Here is a 26,149-nt window from a genome sequence, read left to right as displayed (position 1 = left end):
CCTTGTAAATAATGCAGAGTGTTGTGCAAACGGCAATAAACTCCCTTTGCATTTATTTTACAACTATTAGCCTTTCCATGCCTCTTACCAGTGCCCAGGATCTCCCTAGTGTTAGGGGATGCCAAGCTGTTGACTAAAGTTCAGATCCCTGTATTTTAGATTATAGGATAACTAATAATGCTCAGGCATTTTCTGCTAGTACCATTAGTGCAGGTGGTGCAGTGGCGCCGGGGCGCAGAGCCCTGAGGGGACTCTTAAAACTTGATAATAGCTGTTTTTACTAGCCCAAAAAAAGGCAAGGGGGCAATTTTCCCTTATTTGCACCATGGCCCATGGCATCCTTACTCTACTGCTAGTGAATTCCGCAGAAATTCAACAATTGGCCATCAGAGGTGTTCCTGGACTGTACAGGGTTGAGGGTATATTAGAACTTAAGGACATAGTTATTCATGTAGGGCCCGATTCACAGAATGAACTTAAGACTAAATCCTAAACTTACTACAATTTGATATTCACAGAATGCACTTACTACTATTTGATATTCACAGAATGCACTTACTACTTTCGGGATTCACAGAATGAACTTACTACTTCCGGGATTCACAGAATGAACTCACTACTTTCAGGATTCACAGAATAGACTTACGACTACTAACTTTACGTCCGCCGCCGGGTCGTAATTTCCGCAACCGGGCCGGATTTTACGGCACTTTGGCGGAATTAACGGCATATTATCGCAAAATTCTATTACGGGCCGTAATTTACGATTACGGGCCGTAATTTACGATTACGGGCCGCATTTTACGATTACGGGCCGTATTTACGAATACTGGCCGTTGGTCATGTTAGCCAAGGGGAAACACCTGGCCAAGGTCCACCCATCTCCCAACATGGATCAGCTGACACACAGCAGCCAATCCCAGCCCTGCAGCACGTATGAATGCAGAGCAGACACAAACAATCCCTTTTCAGGATGTCACTGAATGTGTTTGTCGCACTACCCCTTGCCATGCGGCAAAACTACTTGAGGAGGAGGAGCAGAGCAGAGAGGATCTACAGGCAGAGGATCAACCTATTTGAAATGTCCAGTGTTGCAATGCTAAAAGTACTTAATTATGTATGTAGATCCAATAGCCGTAAATGTTCTTAAGTAGATGTTTATTAGTTAAAAGTTGGTAAATAGGAAGGCCCCACCGGGAGCAGCATCCAGCTGCTCAGCCCCACTCATTCAAACTGACCGCACATTCAAACCATGCATACACGAACATTCTAATGACATCACACACACACAGGCTGAGCAGCAGGGAAAGAGATGATCAGGATATAACATCCAGCCAGGATGTAAGGGCCAGGTACCGTTTCCCACCTGAAGTCATCTTAGATATGGTATATAAGTGGGAGCAGGAACTTGACTCTGTGACTTGCTGCTCACATGCAATACCAGCATACCTCAAGATCCTTTTTGCCCTCCACTTCTTTGCTACTGGGTCCTTCCAAAGGGTCACCAGTGACCATGTGGGCATTTCCTAGGCGAGCCAGTCGCGGTGCCTGCATCAGGTACTGAGATGCATCACTGATAGAGCCCCCACCTACATCAAAATGCCATATACACTGGCCATGAGACAAAGGGCAGCAAGAGATTTTTATCTCCTTGTACAATTCCCACGAGTGCTGGGTGCAATTGATTGCACCCATGTGGCCCTTCAGCCACCCCGCCACATTGCACACATCTTCTGCAACAGACACAGATGGTATTCCATCAATGTTCAAGCAGTCTGTGATGCCAGTGGAAGGTTCATCAATGTGCATGCAGTGTTCCCAGGCAGTACACATGACAGCTTCATATTCCGCATGTCACCTCTTGCTCGGCGTATGGCTGCTGGAGAATTTGGTCACATGTGGCTACTGGGTAAGTACCAAGCACTGAAAATGAGTGATATGCGTCATTGAAATGTCTGAATGCCCCCAATAGTAACGATTGTACAATAAGAAACATGGCCCAACAGATACTGCATGTATAAACGTATAGATCATGTTCTGTGAAAGTCAAAGAGTGAAATGTTACCAACTGCCCTTTCTTCCCCCCTCAGGCGACGCTGGGTATGCACTCTCTCCACATCTCCTCACCCCTTACAGGCGTGCTAACATTGTACCTCAGCGTAGGTGCAATAGGGCACACATACGTACTCAAGCCATCATCGAGCGCACTTTTGGTCTGTTGAAGCCGCGATTCAGATGTCTCGACCGTACAGGGGGTGTGCTTCTGTACTCCCCAGTAGTTGTGTGCAAGATCATACTAGCCTGTTGTGTTTTGCACAACATTGCTCTAATGCATGGCTTACACATGCCTCTCAAACCTCGACTAGCTCTGAATGTGGGAGACCGGGCTATTGCACATGACAGACGTCAGGGCATGCAAGTCCGTGATCAGCTCGTTGCCACGTATTTCGCATGAGCAACCTGTAGTGTCACGGACAACATGTGGTTTGCTGTCTGTTGTCAATGATGAAATGTGGACAGACACAACAGTGTCCATAAATCCCACCCTGAAACGACTTTGCAAACCACTCTAACTGCATGCAAATCACAGCTGCTGACAGAAGTCAAAAGGTGGATTGTGCCTCAGGTCATGTGCCCATGTCAGCGAGTAGCGTAGTGGACATCCCTTAAACAAACTATTCACGCTGATGACAAACAATACATGTCCTGAGAGACATACCTGGACCTCATAAGGATGGGTCACCAAATCACAAAAGGTTGCATACTCAGGCCTATGACCACTACAGAATTGACTCCCCCACAAATGATGGGCCCAGAATGTGAGTGATGATGTCATGGGAGAATCATGCACCATGGGTCAGATTTACAATAAGAGTTGCATCTCTGCATATCAGCAGGGATGCCCCAGTAATTGTGCCTCACAGCAGACATCCCTTGCGCCATCATGGCTGTGCCGCATTTACAAAGCTGTGTGCTGTGGGCCAAGTATAGACAGAAGCGTGAAGCATATGCTGTCATAAAGGTGAAGCACCACTGGAGTTGGGTCACAAGCGCAACGCAGCTCCAGCAAGACAAGCGGCGAGCCGATGCCTAACATGATGCATCAATTCTTAGGCCTCCTACAAGCAGGCGCAGTGTTGTGACGCAGCATGGCCATGAAAATGACTGAGTGTAATTTTGTACATTTCACGCTGCCACTGTTCGGAGGCGTTTGTGTGCTGGAACGCCCCCCCTGTGCAGGTACGCACAACTGGGGGGCAGGGCCTTACAATATGACACATTTCACAGATGCGTCTCGTTGAAGATACCCCACAGCATGGAGGTGGCGTAGCGCTGCTGCGCCACTAAAGTTACGCTACTGTGGCGCAATTGGGGCACACAGGGCTCGTATAGCTGCCCCCATATGTATCTGACATACCCACACTTCTCCACACCAATGTTACATAACACTTCATTCAACTCTGATACTGAGTACTCAATATGAACTACATGTCCCATAATGCAAAGTATGAGAATAGGAAAGTGGGATGGATGTTGTCAGCCCCCTACCCCCTGTCAGTGCATAAATGACATGAAATGATCTGTTCCCCCTTTTGATACATATTCATGAATCACACCTGCATTGTCATTTCACTTTCCCCTACATCAGAACAACAGGATGGCAGTGGATTTGTTTACTGAATGTGGATGGCCCAGGATGAATACAAAATGGCTGCAAAATACTTCCTGTGATGTATTTCTTATCTCCCACTACCTGTATAACATTTCCTGTATGATATAATGTGTTCCGGGTCATTTTCGGAAGTTACGGCCCAAAATCGTAATTACCGGTGTCGCATCGTAATGCGCGTGCGCGTAAACGATGCCCCGGAACCGGAAACTATGAATTTCATACAGGCAAGGTAATACATGAAGTGGGAGACAGGAAATACATCACAGGAAGTAGTTGGCAGCCATTTTGTGGTCATTCTGAGTCATCCTCTATCACTGATCAGATCCTCAGGCATCCTGCTGCTCTCATGTGACCTATTTCCCCATAATGGCTGAGCAATATGAGGAGAGGCCCCCCCTTTCTCAGACAGGGAATTGGACAGCTTGGAGGAGGGGGTGCTGGAGTAATTCCCTCAGCTATATGGGGACCCTGAGCCCCAGCTGAGCACTGCAGCCCGGGGCAGACTATGGGCCAACAACGCCGAGCGCTGCAGTGCAGTGGGAGTGGCCACCAGGAGGGCTAGGGCGTGCCGCAAGCGCTGGGAGGACCTGAAGCGGTGGGCCTGTCACAAGGCTACGGAGCTGGCTGGCCTGTCCTCCCAGCACCATGTACATCGTCCTTGCCTCTCACCACTGTACAGGAGGGTCCTGCGAGCAGCTTGGCCGACCCTCCATGCTCAGCTGGAGGAGCACGTGCAGCATGGACCTAGTAAGTGCATCATATGCAATATAAGTCTGGGAGTATGATGTGAGTGAAACAGTGCTGTACCATTGTGTGTCCCATGCCTCCATTAGCCAATTCCATGTCCAAGCAGCAGTCACCACGTTTCAAGAGGCACACTGTGGCATATGGACTATACAGGCCAGAGTGCATTTTGGGAGTTGTAGTTTTCTAATGACAACTGGGTAAATGAACCACACTCATGCATCCATATTGAATTCTGCTCTGCCAGCACCACTGCAATTGAACCAAGTCAATCATAACGGATGTGTGCATTGGATGAGCGATGGTACTGAGACTGTCCAGTCTGCACATGGCAGGCCATAGGGGATTGGATGTTGTGATTAGCATTGCACCTGCTTGTTGTAAATAATTTTGTCCACCCTAAGCGTGGAAGGGTATACTCAGACATGAGTCCCTTGCTCATTGCACCATCAGGATTCAAGCAAGCCGGGCCGAAGACGGCTGTAATGCCAGAAACCGGTCCCCGGGAGCTTGTTTCCTTCCCAGTGTAAGAATTGGCATTTGTATTTTGGTTTGCCCTGTTCCCATCATGCACTGGGACAGGAACAGACTAATTTGCATACAGCCAGGTTCTGAAACTGGGATGGTGCAATGAGCTAAAAAACGGTGTTGGATCTAGCCCTGATCTCTTGACTGGGTGAGAGTATTCTGCTTAATTCAGAGACTCTGTCCCTCACCACCCCTTGTTGTAAATAATTTTGTCCACCCTAAGCGTGGAAGGGTATACTCAGACATGAGTCCCTTGCTCATTGCACCATCAGGATTCAAGCAAGCCGGGCCGAAGACGGCTGTAATGCCAGAAACCGGTCCCCGGGAGCTTGTTTCCTTCCCAGTGTAAGAATTGGCTTTTGTAGTTTGGTTTGCCCTGTTCCCATCATGCACTGGGACAGGAACACACTAATTTGCATACAGCCAGGTTCTGAAACTGGGATGGTGCAATGAGCTAAAAAACGGTGTTGGATCTAGCCCTGATCTCTTGACTGGGTGAGAGTATTCTGCTTAATTCAGAGACTCTGTCCCTCACCACCCCTTGTTGTAAATAATTTTGTCCACCCTAAGCGTGGAAGGGTATACTCAGACATGAGTCCCTTGCTCATTGCACCATCAGGATTCAAGCAAGCCGGGCCGTAGACGGCTGTAATGCCAGAAACCGGTCCCCGGGAGCTTGTTTCCTTCCCAGTGTAAGAATTGGCTTTTGTAGTTTGGTTTGCCCTGTTCCCATCATGCACTGGGACAGGAACAGACTAATTTGCATACAGCCAGGTTCTGAAACTGGGATGGTGCAATGAGCTAAAAAACGGTGTTGGATCTAGCCCTGATCTCTTGACTGGGTGAGAGTATTCTGCTTAATTCAGAGACTCTGTCCCTCACCACCCCTTGTTGTAAATAATTTTGTCCACCCTAAGCGTGGAAGGGTATACTCAGACATGAGTCCCTTGCTCATTGCACCATCAGGATTCAAGCAAGCCGGGCCGAAGACGGCTGTAATGCCAGAAACCGGTCCCCGGGAGCTTGTTTCCTTCCCAGTGTAAGAATTGGCTTTTGTAGTTTGGTTTGCCCTGTTCCCATCATGCACTGGGACAGGAACAGACTAATTTGCATACAGCCAGGTTCTGAAACTGGGATGGTGCAATGAGCTAAAAAACGGTGTTGGATCTAGCCCTGATCTCTTGACTGGGTGAGAGTATTCTGCTTAATTCAGAGACTCTGTCCCTCACCACCCCTTGTTGTAAATAATTTTGTCCACCCTAAGCGTGGAAGGGTATACTCAGACATGAGTCCCTTGCTCATTGCACCATCAGGATTCAAGCAAGCTGGGCCGAAGACGGCTGTAATGCCAGAAACCGGTCCCCGGGAGCTTGTTTCCTTCCCAGTGTAAGAATTGGCTTTTGTAGTATGGTTTGCCCTGTTCCCATCATGCACTGGGACAGGAACAGACTAATTTGCATACAGCCAGGTTCTGAAACTGGGATGGTGCAATGAGCTAAAAAACGGTGTTGGATCTAGCCCTGATCTCTTGACTGGGTGAGAGTATTCTGCTTAATTCAGAGACTCTGTCCCTCACCACCCCTTGTTGTAAATAATTTTGTCCACCCTAAGCGTGGAAGGGTATACTCAGACATGAGTCCCTTGCTCATTGCACCATCAGGATTCAAGCAAGCCGGGCCGAAGACGGCTGTAATGCCAGAAACCGGTCCCCGGGAGCTTGTTTCCTTCCCAGTGTAAGAATTGGCTTTTGTAGTTTGGTTTGCCCTGTTCCCATCATGCACTGGGACAGGAACAGACTAATTTGCATACAGCCAGGTTCTGAAACTGGGATGGTGCAATGAGCTAAAAAACGGTGTTGGATCTAGCCCTGATCTCTTGACTGGGTGAGAGTATTCTGCTTAATTCAGAGACTCTGTCCCTCACCACCCCTTGTTGTAAATAATTTTGTCCACCCTAAGCGTGGAAGGGTATACTCAGACATGAGTCCCTTGCTCATTGCACCATCAGGATTCAAGCAAGCCGGGCCGAAGACGGCTGTAATGCCAGAAACCGGTCCCCGGGAGCTTGTTTCCTTCCCAGTGTAAGAATTGGCTTTTGTAGTTTGGTTTGCCCTGTTCCCATCATGCACTGGGACAGGAACAGACTAATTTGCATACAGCCAGGTTCTGAAACTGGGATGGTGCAATGAGCTAAAAAACGGTGTTGGATCTATCCCTGATCTCTTGACTGGGTGAGAGTATTCTGCTTAATTCAGAGACTCTGTCCCTCACCACCCCTTGTTGTAAATAATTTTGTCCACCCTAAGCGTGGAAGGGTATACTCAGACATGAGTCCCTTGCTCATTGCACCATCAGGATTCAAGCAAGCCGGGCCGAAGACGGCTGTAATGCCAGAAACCGGTCCCCGGGAGCTTGTTTCCTTCCCAGTGTAAGAATTGGCTTTTGTAGTTTGGTTTGCCCTGTTCCCATCATGCACTGGGACAGGAACAGACTAATTTGCATACAGCCAGGTTCTGAAACTGGGATGGTGCAATGAGCTAAAAAACGGTGTTGGATCTAGCCCTGATCTCTTGACTGGGTGAGAGTATTCTGCTTAATTCAGAGACTCTGTCCCTCACCACCCCTTGTTGTAAATAATTTTGTCCACCCTAAGCGTGGAAGGGTATACTCAGACATGAGTCCCTTGCTCATTGCACCATCAGGATTCAAGCAAGCCGGGCCGAAGACGGCTGTAATGCCAGAAACCGGTCCCCGGGAGCTTGTTTCCTTCCCAGTGTAAGAATTGGCTTTTGTAGTTTGGTTTGCCCTGTTCCCATCATGCACTGGGACAGGAACAGACTAATTTGCATACAGCCAGGTTCTGAAACTGGGATGGTGCAATGAGCTAAAAAACGGTGTTGGATCTAGCCCTGATCTCTTGACTGGGTGAGAGTATTCTGCTTAATTCAGAGACTCTGTCCCTCACCACCCCTTGTTGTAAATAATTTTGTCCACCCTAAGCGTGGAAGGGTATACTCAGACATGAGTCCCTTGCTCATTGCACCATCAGGATTCAAGCAAGCCGGGCCGAAGACGGCTGTAATGCCAGAAACCGGTCCCCGGGAGCTTGTTTCCTTCCCAGTGTAAGAATTGGCTTTTGTAGTTTGGTTTGCCCTGTTCCAATCATGCACTGGGACAGGAACAGACTAATTTGCATACAGCCAGGTTCTGAAACTGGGATGGTGCAATGAGCTAAAAAACGGTGTTGGATCTAGCCCTGATCTCTTGACTGGGTGAGAGTATTCTGCTTAATTCAGAGACTCTGTCCCTCACCACCCCTTGTTGTAAATAATTTTGTCCACCCTAAGCGTGGAAGGGTATGCTCAGACATGAGTCCCTTGCTCATTGCACCATCAGGATTCAAGCAAGCCGGGCCGAAGACGGCTGTAATGCCAGAAACCGGTCCCCGGGAGCTTGTTTCCTTCCCAGTGTAAGAATTGGCTTTTGTAGTTTGGTTTGCCCTGTTCCCATCATGCACTGGGACAGGAACAGACTAATTTGCATACAGCCAGGTTCTGAAACTGGGATGGTGCAATGAGCTAAAAAACGGTGTTGGATCTAGCCCTGATCTCTTGACTGGGTGAGAGTATTCTGCTTAATTCAGAGACTCTGTCCCTCACCACCCCTTGTTGTAAATAATTTTGTCCACCCTAAGCGTGGAAGGGTATACTCAGACATGAGTCCCTTGCTCATTGCACCATCAGGATTCAAGCAAGCCGGGCCGAAGACGGCTGTAATGCCAGAAACCGGTCCCCGGAAGCTTGTTTCCTTCCCAGTGTAAGAATTGGCTTTTGTAGTTTGGTTTGCCCTGTTCCCATCATGCACTGGGACAGGAACAGACTAATTTGCATACAGCCAGGTTCTGAAACTGGGATGGTGCAATGAGCTAAAAAACGGTGTTGGATCTAGCCCTGATCTCTTGACTGGGTGAGAGTATTCTGCTTAATTCAGAGACTCTGTCCCTCACCACCCCTTGTTGTAAATAATTTTGTCCACCCTAAGCGTGGAAGGGTATACTCAGACATGAGTCCCTTGCTCATTGCACCATCAGGATTCAAGCAAGCCGGGCCGAAGACGGCTGTAATGCCAGAAACCGGTCCCCGGGAGCTTGTTTCCTTCCCAGTGTAAGAATTGGCTTTTGTAGTTTGGTTTGCCCTGTTCCCATCATGCACTGGGACAGGAACAGACTAATTTTCATACAGCCAGGTTCTGAAACTGGGATGGTGCAATGAGCTAAAAAACGGTGTTGGATCTAGCCCTGATCTCTTGACTGGGTGAGAGTATTCTGCTTAATTCAGAGACTCTGTCCCTCACCACCCCTTGTTGTAAATAATAGCATTGCACCTGTAGCGTTGTGTTCCAATTGAGACAGATCATCATGTGCTTTGGAGTCAAGACAGATTTTGAGATCCTTTTCATAGGTTTGCAAGGTGTGTCCACTGACAGACGTCTCACCCTCAGTGGCCTGTATGACATTTTACAGGTAGCTGTCACAACCGGCCACCACTGTTCAGCTGTGTACTGCACTACCTTGTAAGTCAAGTAAGCCACTATGTGGCACTGGATTGTCCGAAGATGTGTGGGGACATCAAAAGGCTAGACACACAATGTAGCTAGAGGAGTACTCCAGACCCCACGTGGATGTGTGACCCACATTTGTCTTGTCCCATACAATGCTACAAAGCAGATGACACTTGTCCAGACGTTAAATTGCTGCAAATCCATATCAATGGCCAATATCTATTATATCTGGACTCTTCATGTTCTCCTCTGGTGGACTTGTAGTTGAACTGGCACATGCAGCAGTGACACGACACACAGATCACAACAATGCCAAGGTTGAGGTTTGGATAATGCAGTTGCGCAAGCCACAATAATACACATGAGATGTCCATGTCAAACTCAAATCAGTATATGACAGTGTGCATACATGTAATGTAAGTGCATGGACAGAATGGGGGTTGGGAGCACACTGCCTCACAGTCCCAGCACGGTTTGTCCCTTTGCATCCTGGTAAATGCAGTACACAGTTCTAACTTACTTTGGAATAATCTGGAGTCATACACCAAATTTACTGCTCACTTTGCTGTATATCTCTAGACACGTGTTCCTGGAATGAGCGCTTCATCAGTAGAGAGCAGCAGTTTCAGAGAGCAAAGTAAATCATCTGGGTTTGCTGTGTGCCTGTGAGTGTTACTGTGACCTGAGAGGAACTTGGCAGCATTCCCAGCAAACACAGATGATTCAGGAGTTAGTTAGTACTGTAAACAGCATTTACCCGGATGCAAAGGGGCAAACTGTGCTGGGACTGTGAGGCAGTGTGCTCCCAACCACCATTAAGTCCAAAAGGACTGATGGGCAGATCAACAAGGCACTTGCACCTCTTTGCACCACCATTGGGTCACTTTAGTGATGCAGCGGCGGAGCACACAAAGCGCCATGCTGCTGGATTATTACAACGTGACGCATACGGTGCAGGATCGCATCCTAAAAGTGGCTGAGTGAAACTACAAGATTTCACTCAGTCACTATTAGGGCCAAGCGGAGTCAAATCTACGCACCTGCTTGAAGCAGGTGTAAGGATTGCCGCAGCATGTTAGCGATCGTGCACCCCCGAGCCTTGCTGGAGGCGGGGTCGCACTTGCCACGCCACTCCAGCAAAGCCCGGCTATTCCACCGGGGATGCATCACACATCTGCCCACCCAAGCGCCACGGTGTGCCGCTTTGTACATGCGGTCCATCAGGGGTGACGCACGGGTGGGCTGATGCGTTTTAACTCATCAGACACACCTCTGCTGATTAGCGGAGATGCGCCAGAAGTTGCAAATCGGCCCCTGATAACTGTGCAGTGTGATCAGAGGCAAACAAAATCGGACCTAGGCTATTCTATGAATGTGTAGCGTAATGCATGGAACAAGCACCACATCAGGATTTTGCTCACACTTCTGCAGGCACGGTTGGTGAGACAGGAGATCCGCAGGAACAAGTCTGGAGAAGGAGACCATCAGTTTGGCGGCGGCTACACCCTCTTTCTACCAGCGATGAAGGAGAGGAGGAGGAGGAGGAGGAGGAGGAGGAGGAGGAGGAGGAGGAGGAGGAGGAGGGGCCCTCAACATCTGCAGGCCAGAGGGTTTCACCCACCGGGGAAGAAGAACACAACACTGGTACTATGTCCCGGGTGGAGGCTGTGGACATTAAAGGGGGGGTGAAGGACCGGACACCTCGAACCATGATGTGGGGGATAGCCACTCACCCACACATACATCACCAGTGGGCCATGAAGAGGTGTCCCCGGGGCAGGCCAACGTTCAATCTGGTCCAAATAATAGGAGTCTAAGGGGGAAAGAAAAGGGTACAGGCCGCCCCCCACTCAAACCATAATACACAGCAACAGGCCTGTCACCCTAGACACTCTTAATTAGTTGTTAGTATGGCATGGATTGTAGTGATAAAAAAACTTTTTTATTACCACCGGGCAGTTTTTCTCTGGCTATTCACATCCATCCAGGTGTCAAACATTAATACGGTACACACACGGTAAACGTTCACTCTGTCGTGATACCATCACCCACCAAACAATACTTGTGGAAAAAGTGTGAAGAAGAGAGTGAGCCCCTCACAGAAGAACCGCCAATCGGGTTGTCTAACTGCGATTGCAGGTTTCTTCGGTACTCACGGTTTTTATGATTTGAGCTTATTTTACGATAATTTTTGGTTGCGGTTTTTGATGACCCTGCACATAATCGGTTTGCGATCTGGTCCTTCATTGGAGGAAGTGATGAATTGCCTGGCATTTTCAGAAGAGCAAATAGCCCTAATATTGGCTGGCCCGTCCCTCTTACCCGACGTCCCACTGGGGTCTAGCTCTACAGAACGGGAGGAATGGGACAAGCTGTCGACACTTAAAAAACGGCAGATTAGAGTAGCTCTGCATGGGGCTCTGATGACAGAGTACTTGCAGGCAGGAGCAGCACCGCCAAGTCTTATAGTCAAACTTGAGCCAAAGATCTTTTTGGAGGATAGACAGTTCCGCGTGGATTGGAGTTACATTTCTAATAAATGCACGCGGGATTGGCTGATCCTCATTATTAATACCGCTAAAAGACTCAGTGATGAGCTGCTCAAAGAGATACTAGAGCTGGAGGAAAACATAAGAGGTAACTCAGCACTCACTGTTGCAAAAGAACAACTTGAAAGGATCCAAAGTGATTTGGCCGATTATAAAACTTACATGGTCAATCAAAAGATAAGGGGGCTTAAAAAGAATTTGGAGAGGTTCACTCACGCATGGGCCTTTCCATACACTGAGGACCAATACTACGATACCCAGATAGACCAGCCAAGGCAATCCAACTTTCAAAAAAGAGGGCAGTATCCACAGCGAGGGGGTAATAGACAACAACAGCGACGAACACCAAACAACTGGGTGTTCTACAACACTAGCAGTGAAGAGGAGGACGTACCTACCAACCAGGCCCCTCAAAATACCAACAGGGTGAACTTTGCACCAGAAACAAGGACAGACGAAGATCTAGGCGCATTGTTGAGGTCTTTTTTAGGCCAAAACCAGGGAGGAACACGGGGTGGCGGAAATCAAACTTTCCGAGGGAAAGGTAAAGGCAGGGGCAGAGGACAATTCCAGCCCAATTGGCAACTATATTCTCCTCGGGTAACCCGCCAGAGGGGCAGGACAACTCAGCTATGAGCTCCGCCGAAACACAGAGAGCACCTAATGATATCGTGGTGAATTTGTCTGATCATGTGTTAACACCAGCAGAGGTAGGGTTCTAAATAAGGGTTTGGGGTTTGTGCCAACCCCCCGACATGATCCCTTTACCTGTAGATTAGAACTACATGAAATGATGAGGAAAATCAAATTGCACAAGTTCTTCACTGATAAAGAAAAAGTTGACCAATCATTGTTCAGTACGGACCTCCGTCGCCCTTCCAATTTCTGTCCACCCAGTGGTTCTTTGGGCCCTGAGGTGGCAGTTTTCGAACAGAAAGTGCTTTATGATGTGGCCACCTTAGAGCAAGCCCCCCAAGTACATCAGGGCTGCAATATGAGTATATCAGACTGGCGAGCTGTTAAATCTCTTCAAGATAACCCACTGTTAACCATCAAACAGGCTGACAAGGGGGGCGCTGTCGTTGTGTTAAATACAAGCGACTATGAGGCAGAAGTACTGAGACTACTGAGTGTACGTACCAACTACCACCCCCTTGCCAGAGATCCTACATCTGACTTACATGAACTGATCACAAGCATGGTGGCAGATGCTTTAGGGAAGAAGTGGATAACACCTAAAGAGGCAGACTTTATTTTCAACAAAAAGCCTCGCATTCCGGCGTTTTACATCTTGCCGAAGATCCACAAACCCCAGAGGCCACCCCCTGGACGCCCGATAGTGTCAGGTATCCAGTCAGTACTGGAGCCCCTGTCACAATTCGCGGACTTTTTTCTGCGTGAAGCAGTAATCACTCAGGAGTCCTATGTTCAGGACACGACTGACATTCTTAATGTCCTTGAAGGAGTGCATTTTGACCCTGCTTTGCAACTGCTAGTAACCATCGACATCGAGTCACTCTACACCAGCATCCCCCAGGACGCCGCGCTGGTGGCAGCAGCGCGGGCCCTGGGGGACCTGGAGTGGTTCTACGATACGCCCATCACGTTTGTCATGCAGTGCATTGAGCTTGCATTGACTAAAAACTTTTTTGAGTATAAGAACCAACTATACCTGCAAGTGTCTGGGACGTCTATGGGGGCCACTTTTGCTCCAAGTCTGGCCTGCATTTATGTGGGCCAGTTTGAGGTGAATGTGGTCCTCCATCGGAACAACAACCCCTTTAGGGAACATATCTCCCTTTGGAGGAGATATATTGATGACGTCCTGTGTATCTGGACAGGTACAGAGGACCTCCTCCTGGAATTTCTCTCATGGCTCAACCAGATAGATGACTGCCTTAAATTCACTTGGTCTATCAATAGAACCACAGCAGTCTATCTGGATGTTGATATCGCAGCAGTTGACCATAAATTGGTGACGACCGTACATCACAAAAAAACTCACAAGAATTCCTTGCTCCACTACAATTCCTTCCATCCTAGAGCCTTACGTGATAATCTTCCTGTGGGACAATTTTTGCGCTACAGGCGAAATTGCTCCACTACAGATTCATTTGTGGAACAATCGGAAGAACTGGCTGTGAAATTGGCCGCCAGGGCATATCCCCAAAAAGTGGTAAAGCAAGCACGTAAACGTGCACTGAATACGCCCCGGGAAGCACTCCTTGAACGCCATGTTAGAACTAAACAGGAGTGTATACCAGTAGTAACAACTTTTGATCCTTTATCCACCAAACTGAGGCAGATTGTGAGGAAGCATTGGTCAATTCTTGATACGAATATGGGAAAGATGCCACCGCCACGGTTTGCCTTTAAAAGAGCTACAAATTTAAAGGATAAATTGGTCCACACCCGGACCTCACAACCTGTATATACAGAAAGGCTACCACCTGGCCATCACCCATGTACGAGCTGTTCAGTATGCAATTTAACAAAGACTACGAAGGCAGTGACCCTGAGAAATGGCAGAATTTGGCATCTCACCAAGTTCAGTAATTGCAATACTGTAAATGTAATCTACAGATTGACATGCAAATGTGGGCTGCACTACATTGGACTTACGTCCAGAAAGGTAAAAGTCCGCATTCAAGAACACCTTAGCACCATCAGAGCGAAAAAATTGACAACGAGATTGGTGCAACACTTTAATGACATGGGACATGATCCCAAGGATTTGGAGTGGGTTGTACTGGAGAGGGTGATGTGTGAGAGTCATAATGTTGAAAACATTTTGGCGAGAAAGGAAGCTCGCTGGATCTATCAAGAACAGGTTGATCGTGAGGGGTTGAACGACCTTATTGAATGGAATAAAATCACCAAACGATGAGCTCACATGATGATGTATATCTTTGAAAAATCGATAGTGTAGCCTTGGATCCTCAACTCCCGACTATACAATACATATAGTATAGTTTAAATCACCCACGTGTATCTCTCGTCATTATTTAACCCCTTTTGATACATATGCCCACACATAGATTGCAGATGTTTTGATTGTAAATAATTTGCCCCTCTAGAACGAGTTGCCGGTGAAGACATGGTAGATTGACACCAGATTATATTGATTTATATGCCATTCCCCTCCCTTTTCAGTTTTTTCAGTTCTTTGAATGTTGGTTTGCAATGCTTTGTACTGCCAAGAAGTATGCTTTGCCCACTGCTAGGGACATGGAACACACTATAAGATGGCCGCCACGTGGTACGTACCCCTGTCACGTGTCACGCAACGTCTTACACGTCATCACGCGTCTCCTGATATCCGGCTTCCGAAGCCGGGACGGGGCGCGGGTGACATTTGGAAGTGCCGATGACCGAGCGTGGGTAAGCCTTCCCACTCGATCGGTAAGGTGATCGAACCAGTATCGAATGGTGGAGGTATTTGGTTGAAATAGGGGCGGTTACCGACGGGTCTCTTTTGAGAAGGGCGCATTGTGAAAATTTGGTGCCCTATATCTAATTACAAGTCCTCTATGTTCTAATGAGGTGATTGAGTGTGTGACATTATACGATGCAGTGCCACATCGACTGAATTCGGTCCTTGTCTTTGTTTCTGTGTGCAGGACACCCGACGATAACGGGTTCTCGTAATCAACACGTGATCTTTGAGGACACGGGCATACTATTTAAAAGGGGTAGCAGGTATGCGTGAAAGACGCTAACCCCAGGTGATTATGTGCAGGGTTGCCTGTTCTCAGTAACACAACCTTATATTACATTTTAAAACTAAATTCATTAGCAAATATGGGAGGGCCTTGAACCCTCGGCTCATTTTATTTCACAAATCTGTCATTTCTACCATCACAGGTGTGTGTTGAAAGACAGTGGCAATAGCAGTGGGCAACCCCCATTTGCCCTGAAGAAGTTGCAGAAAATATGAGCAACGAAACATGTTGGCGACTATGACCCACCTGAGACTGTGTATGGTGTGAGTCATTTTTAAGTTAGAAGGATTCACAGCCCAGAATAAACCCAGAGTGGCCAGTGAACTCTTCTATTTTAATTGTGTGAGATTCACGTTTCTTTCTCACTGGGGGTTTCTGTTTTTGTGTTATATGTGCACACAAGCATAGCAAGGGTAATACGTTGACTTGCTTTGATAGGAACAGTCAGCAGATTGTGGGGCTGATGTTGAGAAGAAGCACTGTTATATGTTGTTGGTCTTTTTCTGGTGTCTGTTTTCATTTCCCACTGTTATGAGAGTGAGTCACCGATGATGATAATTGGGTATACTGGCAAATACTAGTCAGACAACCCGATTGGCGGTTCTTCCGTGAGGGGCTCACTCTCTTCTCCACACTTTTTCCACAAGTATTGTTTGGTGGGTGATGGTATCACGACAGAGTGAACGTTTACCGTGTGTGTACCGTATTAATGTTTGACACCTGGATGGATGTGAATAGCCAAAGAAAAACTGCCCCGTGGTAATAAAAAAGTTTTTTTATCACTACAATCCATGCCATACTAAAAACTAATTAAGAGTGTCTAGGGTGACAGGCCTGGTGCTGTGTATCAACGTTCAATCTGGGCCTGCCATCTGCCCCTCCCTACCTCTAGAGTCCCCCATGCCATCGGGGGCACCAGCTCAATCCCCTGATACCTGTCCCCCTCCTCGTAGCCACCAAGCCGAACCCGTCCGCTCCGGACCTGAGGCACCACATCCCTTCTGTGTCCCCCTCCCAGTGCCAGTGCTGTTCCTCCTGTGGCTGTGCCAGGGGACTTGAGTTGGATGGTTGAGGGTCAACCTGACATGTCCGCTCGCATCTTGCTACAGGTGTGTCTGGAGATACGCTCGATGCAAGCGCACCTAGTCCGATCTGTGGACAACCTCGGCACCCAAGTCCAGTCCCTGAACACGGACCTAGTCCGATCTATGGACAACCTCGGCACCCAAGTCCAGTCTCTGAACACAGCCATTACGTCTTTCATCTCCCAAGTGCCTTCCCATTCCACCATCAATGTGTCCCCCTGTCCGTTGCCCCACACTGTTTCCCCCCATACTCCTCGTGTGTCACGTTCCCGTGTGGTGCCTGTTCCTGCATCAGCCAGCCGTGTGGATGTGTCCCGACCATGAGGATATAGACATTGTGGTCCTGGAGGATGACCAGAAAGACACTTGACTGTTGGACTGAGACATTGTTTTGGACGAAGATTTCTTTTTCCCCTTGTGAATAGACTGGTACCCATGACGCTACCTGACGTATTATATTTGTTTTGCCCCACCCAAATCCAAGTTCCCTTCTCCTTCTGCATTAAGATCATCATTTGTTTTCCTTTCTCCCTTCCAAACGGATGGTTTGTTTGTGTTCCTACATAAATAACTTTGCTGAATTATACTTTGTCTGACTAGTTTGACTTCATTTTGAATGTCTATTCCCAAATATTGACACATATTTAGTAAGTCATATGCTATGCACATTACAACGTGTTGCTATGATGTGTTACACTTGTACCTGTCTCTCACACGCACACACACATGCCTACATCGTCAGAAGGGACATGGTACACAACAGGATATTACTTTAGTAGATATTTATTGTCAAAATACTCCTAAGGAGCCCAAAACAAATTGACCATGTCAATGGCGGTCATGTTTGCGTTTCCGCAATAGAGGGGGGGAGGTACGCGGCGAGGGGTGAGGTTGAGGTTGTCGCCTTCGTGTCTGTGGGTGTTGTCCAGGCTGATCAAGAGGTGCAGGTGCCGATGGTGTCTGCACATTAGGTGTCTGTGGCTGGACAAGGGCTGGTTGTTCAGGTGGTTGAAGTGACTGTGCGGAGGTTGGTGGTGTTTGGGCAGGTAGTGGGGGTGGGGGGAGTGACAGTCCAGAGGTTGGTGGTGTTTGGGCAGGTAGTGGGGGTGGTGGGAGTGACATTCCAGTGGTTGGTAGTGTTTGGGCAGGTAGTGGGGGTGGTGGGAGTGACAGTCCAGTGGTTGGTAGTGTTTGGGCAGGTAGTGGGGGTGGTGGGAGTGACAGTCCAGTGGTTGGTGGTGTTTGGGCAGGTAGTGGGGGTGGGGGAGTGACAATCCAGAGGTTTGTGGTGTTTGGCCAGGTAATGGGGGTGGTGGGCGTGCCTGTTCAGGGTGTGGGTGTGTTTGTGTACCTTGGCTGTGGTGCTGTGCAGTTGGTGTTACAGGTGTGGGGATGTGCTGTCCTACAGGCCGACATGATTGTTCCCCTCCCTGCGTTGGCCGTGGAGGTAGACTTCGGATCACTCTCACCATGCCCTCCATCATCTTCATGGCCAAGGCATGGTGTCTTGCACTCTCTTCCCTTTGGATGGATATCAGGTCCGTCATATTTCTAGACATTTCCTGCCAAGTGCTATCCATCCTATCCAAAGCTTGGCCCACCCTGTCCACCACCTGAGGGAATTGGGCCATGTCCTGCAGGGACCCAGAAATGTCAGACAGGGTAGCCCCTATGGCCCGAATGTCCTGCCTCACATCTGCCTTCTATCGGAAGAAGTCCTGCTCCCACTGGCCACCATCGTCATGTGCAGGCCCCCTCTGCTGGTGTCTGCCAGGGATGAGATGAGCAGGTCCAACAACAGGGGGGGTGGCAGGAAGAAGTCTGTGGGCAGGAGAAGGGTGCCCCGGGGGATACCTGGTCCACAACAGGGCTGGTACTTCCCACAGATGGTGGACAGGATAGCAGGGATACACTGCATAGGGAAGAGTGGGTAGGGGAACCACCATGTCCGTCCCAGACGTGAGGGCTGTGAGTGAGTGATGTCTGTGAGTGGATGTGTGGGAGCTGTGGCTGGTTTGATGTATGTCGTGGTATTGATGGTTTGAGAGGAGGCAGACGGGCGTTGCTTGTCAGAGGATGTGAGGCCGGGACGTCAGTATTGTCATCCCCGGAGTCAATGAAAATGTACTCATCATCCTCCTCAAAGTCAACGTCCTCTTGATCTTGATCCTCCTCCTCTTGGGCATGAGTTGCAGCCAACACTGCTGCCTGGAGGATCAGGGGATTCTCCCCTCGGATTGCCCGTCGACCAGCACTGGTTGTCGGTCTGTCAGCCTCTCCCTCAGCATCATCTGAAACACAGAGGTTGCAACTGTATTGGTGATTGACCAGGTATTACATGTGCAGCAACACCAGGGTTGTATTTACTGCACTTTGCATCAGCAGATGTGGATCATGTGATCAGGTTAGGGTACCGCCACAAATGGCCGCTCACACCATAGCCTTGAGGTGTTACACGGAGATCTACATGATACTAGCAAACTCACCAGCTCCAGCCACAACTCTCTGTCCCTTTACGTTCCCTCCTGGTGTATCCTGCTGCACCTGTCTCATCATAGTTGTTGTAGACATAGCTGTAGAGGGTAGAAACAACATTCTCAACGATCTGCCTCACCAAATAACAGACATGCATATGTGTCACTCCTGGTCTGTATTTCACTTTGTAATCAACAACTGTTGATTCCATGTAGAAGGGGATATCGATCTCTGTAATGGCTTTGTAATCTAAGCTGTTGACACTCCTCATGCCCGATTTACCTGAGGGACAGGTGCGCGATGGTTTCACAGCTGCAGCCAGGATGTCATGCATCCCCCGGGATGGTGTCCGCTGCAGTGGTCTCATCCTGTCAGCACCTGTGATGAGAAATACATGTCCATATTTTAGTACAACAGATTGTAGCTATGAAATCAAATTAAATTCTCATTAGCCATTTGTGGATAATCAACGACGATGTACAGCATGTGTAGCTCATTGACTTAACATGTGGGCACTTGCTCACAAGCAGCATTTGCAAGCTTACAGCCAGGCAGCACTGACACCAATAAGATGACACATCAACTGACGAACTTGTATGAGAAGGTTACTGATTTCACCCTTGCGACTGACTTTTTTCATGGGTGTAATGTTGTCTGTTGACAAGTCAGAAAGGAGTTCATGTGTGAGATGTGCAGTTGTCAGGGGCCTGATGTTGCCCATTTGTGCTTCCCTACCCATGAGGTCACACAGCTCATTTTTGAATGACAGAACACAGATTACTAATGTCCATCCTTTGAGTGTTCTCTGTTCCCATGTTCCATTTCCAACATCATGGTACTACTTAAATGACAAGGGATAGTGTCTTGTGCAGCAGACATCCAAACCTCATATTTCATATACTCACCTATACATGTGAATATGGTAGAATGGAGGCAAGCAGAAGACAACATTTGGTTTAGATCACACATTGCAGATGAGGTGAGAATCTTTGAATCTTCCCACCTGCACTGGATTATCCTGTTGCTCTTCAGCCAAATCATTTTGAAGGTGTAACTGCATGAAGATTCACATTAGCAGCCCCTACACCCATCTTTCAGGTACACAACTGGCAACAGTGTGTGCCTCAGCCATACCAATTTCATATTGATTTGACCATGTTAATTTTGCTAGGGATTTAGCATAGCATTGAATTGCAAGCCTGTTGTGTTGTGGACGTTTCTTATGACACATTGTTCTATTGTATGTCCATTGTGCACACACTTGGCATACATTTTGTGTCAGCATCTCATTTGCCACCAGGGTCCGATCGGCCATGTGTTCAACTTCCCTATGTGAGCATTGTTCCGATGCCGACCGGCCCAACACCGCAGGAGTGAAGAACGTCCCAATCCTCTACCCTCACCGTGACCCCCAACACCCGCAATCAAAACGGGTGGTGGAGAACACGACACCGGGAGAAGGTGGGTAACAAAACAAGGGAACCCAAGGTCTTGGGGAACACAACTCGTCTCCTCTGGCTTCTTGGCAGCTGGCAGCTTGACACAGACGAGAACGCCCAGATAACAAACGGGAGTGGCTTGATACGAAACAGGAATTCTTCCACTGCAATCGTATTGGCTGTTTCTTGCGTAACCCCAGACCAACCACGCCCCCTCGGGAAACACCGAGAATGACAAAGGGGGTGGAATTCACAATTCTTAGGACAAAAAAAAGGACAGGGGAAAAATGGTATCAAAGGGAATACGAAAGACACCCAAAAAAAACCTGGAATCTAAAAAAGAACACGAAGGTAGCACAAAAACGGCAGTTATTCAGCTCCTTCGTGAAACCACCCAAACACAGCGTATAACAAGATGGTTTGGATACAAAAAAGGGATAATAACGGGACGTTAAAACTCAAAGGAAACGCAGCCGCGAATCCCAGAACGTCACCGAAGATCAAAAACAGGCCCCCAATAAAGGGTTCTGAAATGCCCAAGGGAATAGGAAAACAAGGGAGCAGGGGAAATAGGGGATCAAAACCCAGCACTAGAAAAGACCGCTGGAATGGAGCTCGAAGGAAGGGAAACAAGGTAGAACCACAGGAACAGGAAACACACGGCAAGGGACCAAAAAAGAAAGCAAGCACCTGTTTCCTGTTGGCAGCCCCCTTTTAAAGCGAGCTCTAGGGAGCGTCATTAGATTCGCATATGCACTTGGCACTAACGGGGAACTAGACAGAAGGAACCAGGCCCCCTTGAACCCCAACAAGCATATTGTGATGCAGGATAACAGTGTTGTACAACACATACGGTGGAGGTGAAAGACACAATTAATAAGCATTCAGCAAGCTTGACTTACCGTGGCCCAGCACCGGAGCAGTATGTAGTCCCTGGACAGATGTCACGTCCAACCTAGTAGCAGAAGTCAGTGGGCGTCTGGGGTTCTGGGAGGACCGCATTGTACCTACAATGATAAGTTTGTTTAGCAACTTTACATTCCTGCTGCCACATGTGATGCATTCAATTTCTGGCACAGGACGGGCACAAGCAGTCATGGTCACCACCGTTGCAGAAGTGTGTCATACATTATGTAATGAGTGATCCCACATATAACTTAGATTGGGCCCACTACCTTGATGCTACCTATATCACAATGACATGCCTACGAATCCAGAGGTACAGTCCACTATCGTGTTTTGTTGATGGCCGGAAATTATCCATCCAATGTACGCAGTACATGGTCAGCTGTGTGGACTGTGCTGAATAAAGTATGTATGAAAGATTAGAAGTTGGACAGTGTATGCATTGTCAATACTACAGAGACTGGTATCTCACTGTTTGGTCTTCGTTTCCGTATCGGTGCAAATGCTATTTCTTGATTAAGTCTACAAACACTATTACACTATGGTGTGTACACCCTTTTGACTTGTTGCGCCCCTCGATTACAGGATTGCTTTCCCCGTTCTGGGTCTGTTGGTGTAATACATGTTGTGTACCACATTTACAAAGGTATGATGAGCCAAGACATTTTATGATTTGTCTTTCGCTGTTCACAAATGCCATATGTTAAAGGTGAATGTCCATTGACAACTCCAATTGTAATGCAGCAAATGTAGCATAAATGGTTGACTTACATAGCTGGGCACTATTTGTCCCTCTGTCGTCTTCTGACGATGTATGCATTTTGACCATCTCCTGTCCACTTTGACTTACCAGTTGGTGTGGTTGACATGCCTTCCTCGGTACGTTGCCGATTCCTCATATGCGATGCGGTGACCTCTGCTACTGCAGTTGTCTGTGCTCTGGCTGGATGTGTCAATGGGTGAGAAGAGAGAAAAGTAGTCAAATGGGAAATGTGCTTGTGTAACGTTTCGGGGATTTGCCCATATCTTCTGTGTGATAACAGTATTGCGCGGAACTGCCGCAGACGAGGCAGGTAGGAGCAGTGGTGTGTTGGGGATGTAATGGCGTGGCAGAGTGGAAATTGGACAACAGGATATGTGTTGGACATATTTACATCAGAGGATACTCTCACCATCTGCTTTGTGATTTAGGCTGGCACAGGGTGATGTACTTTTTGGAGATTTTGTGGCAGGTTTACAACCCCCTAGAAAATGAATTTACACTGTTGTTGCATCACTTCTGTGACACAACAGTGGTGTACAACAGACAACACATTTAGGATTATTCGCACCGTGACGCTACTATGGTGAATCGTCATGTTGTGAGGCCCTGCGCAACGTCAGCTTGGAGGTAGGCAGGGTGTGCACTCCTTTGGGATATGCCGCGTCCAAGTGAGTCAGTGTAATCTACATGATTTCACAGTATCACTTATCAGAGGCGGCTGCGACGCAACCTTACGCCTGCTTGAAGCAGATGTAAGGAGTGGCACAGCACGTTAGGTATGGGCAGTGCATGGACATTGTTGAAGTTGCAACGCTCTTGCGACACAACTTCAACAAAGCCCCCCCTAGACACCATCAGATCAAACACACATCTGTCTATCCCTGCACCATAGTGCACCACCATATGTACACGACACATCCGTGTTTGCGCAAGGGTTGAATTGCATGTCACATTGGTACTGGCGCTTCCCTGCTAATGTTTGTCTTTAGCTAATTTATTTATTTAACTTAATTTTAAATTTCCATTTGTTATTGCACATTTTCAGTCAATATGTACAGTTATTGAATTAGCTGGGTTGTGTATGTATGGCAGCAGTACTGTGCACATGTTTTTAATAGGGTGGGGGGTATTAGCCTTTTCTGATGCAAAGGATTCTGGGACTTGTGGTGCTACGTAGTGGGTGACACATGAGTCTCTGAATAACCATATATTTATATACACTTTGGACAATTTCCATGATCACTATGACAGTGTAACACAGACAATCTCTTCATGCACTTTTTCTTTTCATTCCACTTACCTGGTACCTCGTAGGGGACGTCACTAACAGGCAGCCCATGGACCAAGTGGTGGTGTATTGTTGTCAGGATATCCTCCTCCAGTGGGGTTAGCCGGATGCTGGGTCCAGGGCATGCAGCAGGGAGGATTCTGCTCAGTTCTATCCTGGAGTATTTCTCATTCACCCTCTGCTTTTCGTCCTGCCACTTTTTTGTAATGTCCTGTACAGTTCGCCTCTCCTCCCCCAGGGCTGAGACAGCAGTGGCTATCTGCTGCCTTAGTTCTTGCTTTTGTGGAGAAGTGTGGCTCACTGGTTAGAGGAGGCAGACCTGGAAGCAGAGGTCAGCCCGGGACCAGGGTTCAATTCCCGGCTCGGCGTGGTCTTGAGTCCTAAAATGTCCATGGACTCGACAATTCTCGCTCCGGTGCCTACTCAATTCACAGGTTCACACTCTGTGACTCTGGGCAATAGCTTGCTTAATCTCCACAACAGCCCCTCGTGGCGGGATGCCTGGCTTTCACCTTGCGGATACCCTGCCGGGGTTATCTCACAGGGGAATACCAGGACGGGTTCCCTAAACAAGCGCTTAGAAACCGCTTGGTGATTTGCGCTATATAAATTCCTGTACATTTACATTTACATTTGTGCCCCACTGGTGCAGTATGGTGGTAGCCCATATAGGCGCTTGTGGTGCCTGACTATGTATTCCACAAGCATGGTGGTCTCCTCTGCTGTGAAATTTTTTTTTCTTCTCATCTCCATGTTCTCTGGCACTGGAAGCGTTGTAGTAAAAGTCTCTCTGTGGCCAAACCTGGTCCTTCACTGTGTGCTACTTTGATGTGTTTTGTGGTACTGGTCAATTAGTGTTAATTGGCTTCAGCTAGAGCGTGGTGGGGGGTGGTAGGCAGTGGCAGCATACACCATGGCAAAATGGAGCTGTTGGCTGGGATTGGCTGCTGTGTGTCAGCTGATCCATGTTGGGGGATGGGTGGACCTTGGCCAGGTGTTTCCCCTTGGCTAACATGACCAACGGCCAGTAATCATAAATTACGGCCCGTAATCGTAAAATGCGGCCAGTAATCGTAAATTACGGCCCTTAATCGTAAATTACGGCCCATAATCGGATTTTGCGATAATCTGCCGTTAATTCCGCCAAAGTGCTGTAAAATCCGGCCCGATGGCGGAAATTATGGCCCGGCGGCCGACGTAAAGTTAGTAGTCGTAAGTCTATTCTGTGAATCCCGAAAGTAGTAAGTTCATTCTGTGAATCCCGAAAGTAGTAAGTTCATTCTGTGAATCCCGAAAGTAGTAAGTGCATTCTGTGAATACCAAATAGTAGTAAGTGCATTCTGTGAATACCAAATAGTAGTAAGTTTAGGATTTAGTCTTAAGTTAATTCTCTGAATCGTGCCCCTTGAGCTCAGAAGTTACAAGGTTTTCTGAATGGGCTCGAGGAGGAGCATTTCCTGTTGAACCAGTCCTCCCCCAACCGAATGTGCCCGGGTCAAGCACTCTTAGGAAGTTCCGGCATAAGCACAGCTGAGTCTCAATGGTGGATCACGGCCCGGTTACCTATCTAACAGAACTTTGAATGTGCCATATTTCTATTTGTATTTAAACCTTCAAGTTCAAACACAGTTACAGAACTGGAGAGCAATATGAGACTGAAAAGAACACTTGTTAGCAGTTTACATGTCCCATGTGGCATGGGTATTAATTATTACAATCATATAAACTTTATCAAGCTGTCCAGCTCTCTTTGCTCCAACAGATAACAGAGTGATATGCTGTTGAATGACAAGGACGTTGGGACCAGGGCCAGACTGGCAGTAGCGGACATTGGGTGTTTTCCCTGGAGTCTGAAAGGGCGGGCTGGTTTTGGAGGAGTGGGGGCCAGCTTTCTTAATTGGGGCCAGTTTTGCAGCAGTGCTGCAGTATCAGCCCCCATTAAGAAAAGCAGCAGTGTGGGGGTGGTTTAGTCAAGCAACAGTGCATAAGACTTGTGGCTGGCAGTTGGTCTCTGTGTATTACTCCCAGACAGCGAAACACAGTGACTTGATGGGGCAGAGCTGTCCCCTACCATTCTTGCACATCACAAGTTCTCACATTAATCTTTATGCCCCCAGAAAAACTGGGTCTAGGGCAGAGAGTAAGGAAATTCCAACACCTTTGTGGTGGAAAACTCTAGAACCCTTTTAGATCTGTGGTAGAGTCAGAAAAAGGACTGCGGTACTTCTCTTCTGCAAGAAGGACTTCCACTCTGCTTCCCTTCTACTCTGCTGCCCTGCTACTCTGCTGCCCTGCTACTCTGCTGTCCTGCTGCCTGCTGCCCTGCTGCCTGTGTGAGGAGAAATGCACCTGCATCTTGAACCCAAGATCTCCAGAGTGAGTCCTAGGGCACGTTGGCTGGCGTACTGATCAGAACCT

This window comes from Lissotriton helveticus, chromosome 3_1, assembly GCF_964261635.1.
Source record: "Lissotriton helveticus chromosome 3_1, aLisHel1.1, whole genome shotgun sequence".
Taxonomy (NCBI): domain Eukaryota; kingdom Metazoa; phylum Chordata; class Amphibia; order Caudata; family Salamandridae; genus Lissotriton; species Lissotriton helveticus.
The sequence above is the reverse complement of the archived record's forward strand: the minus strand, read 5'-3'. Positions refer to the sequence as shown.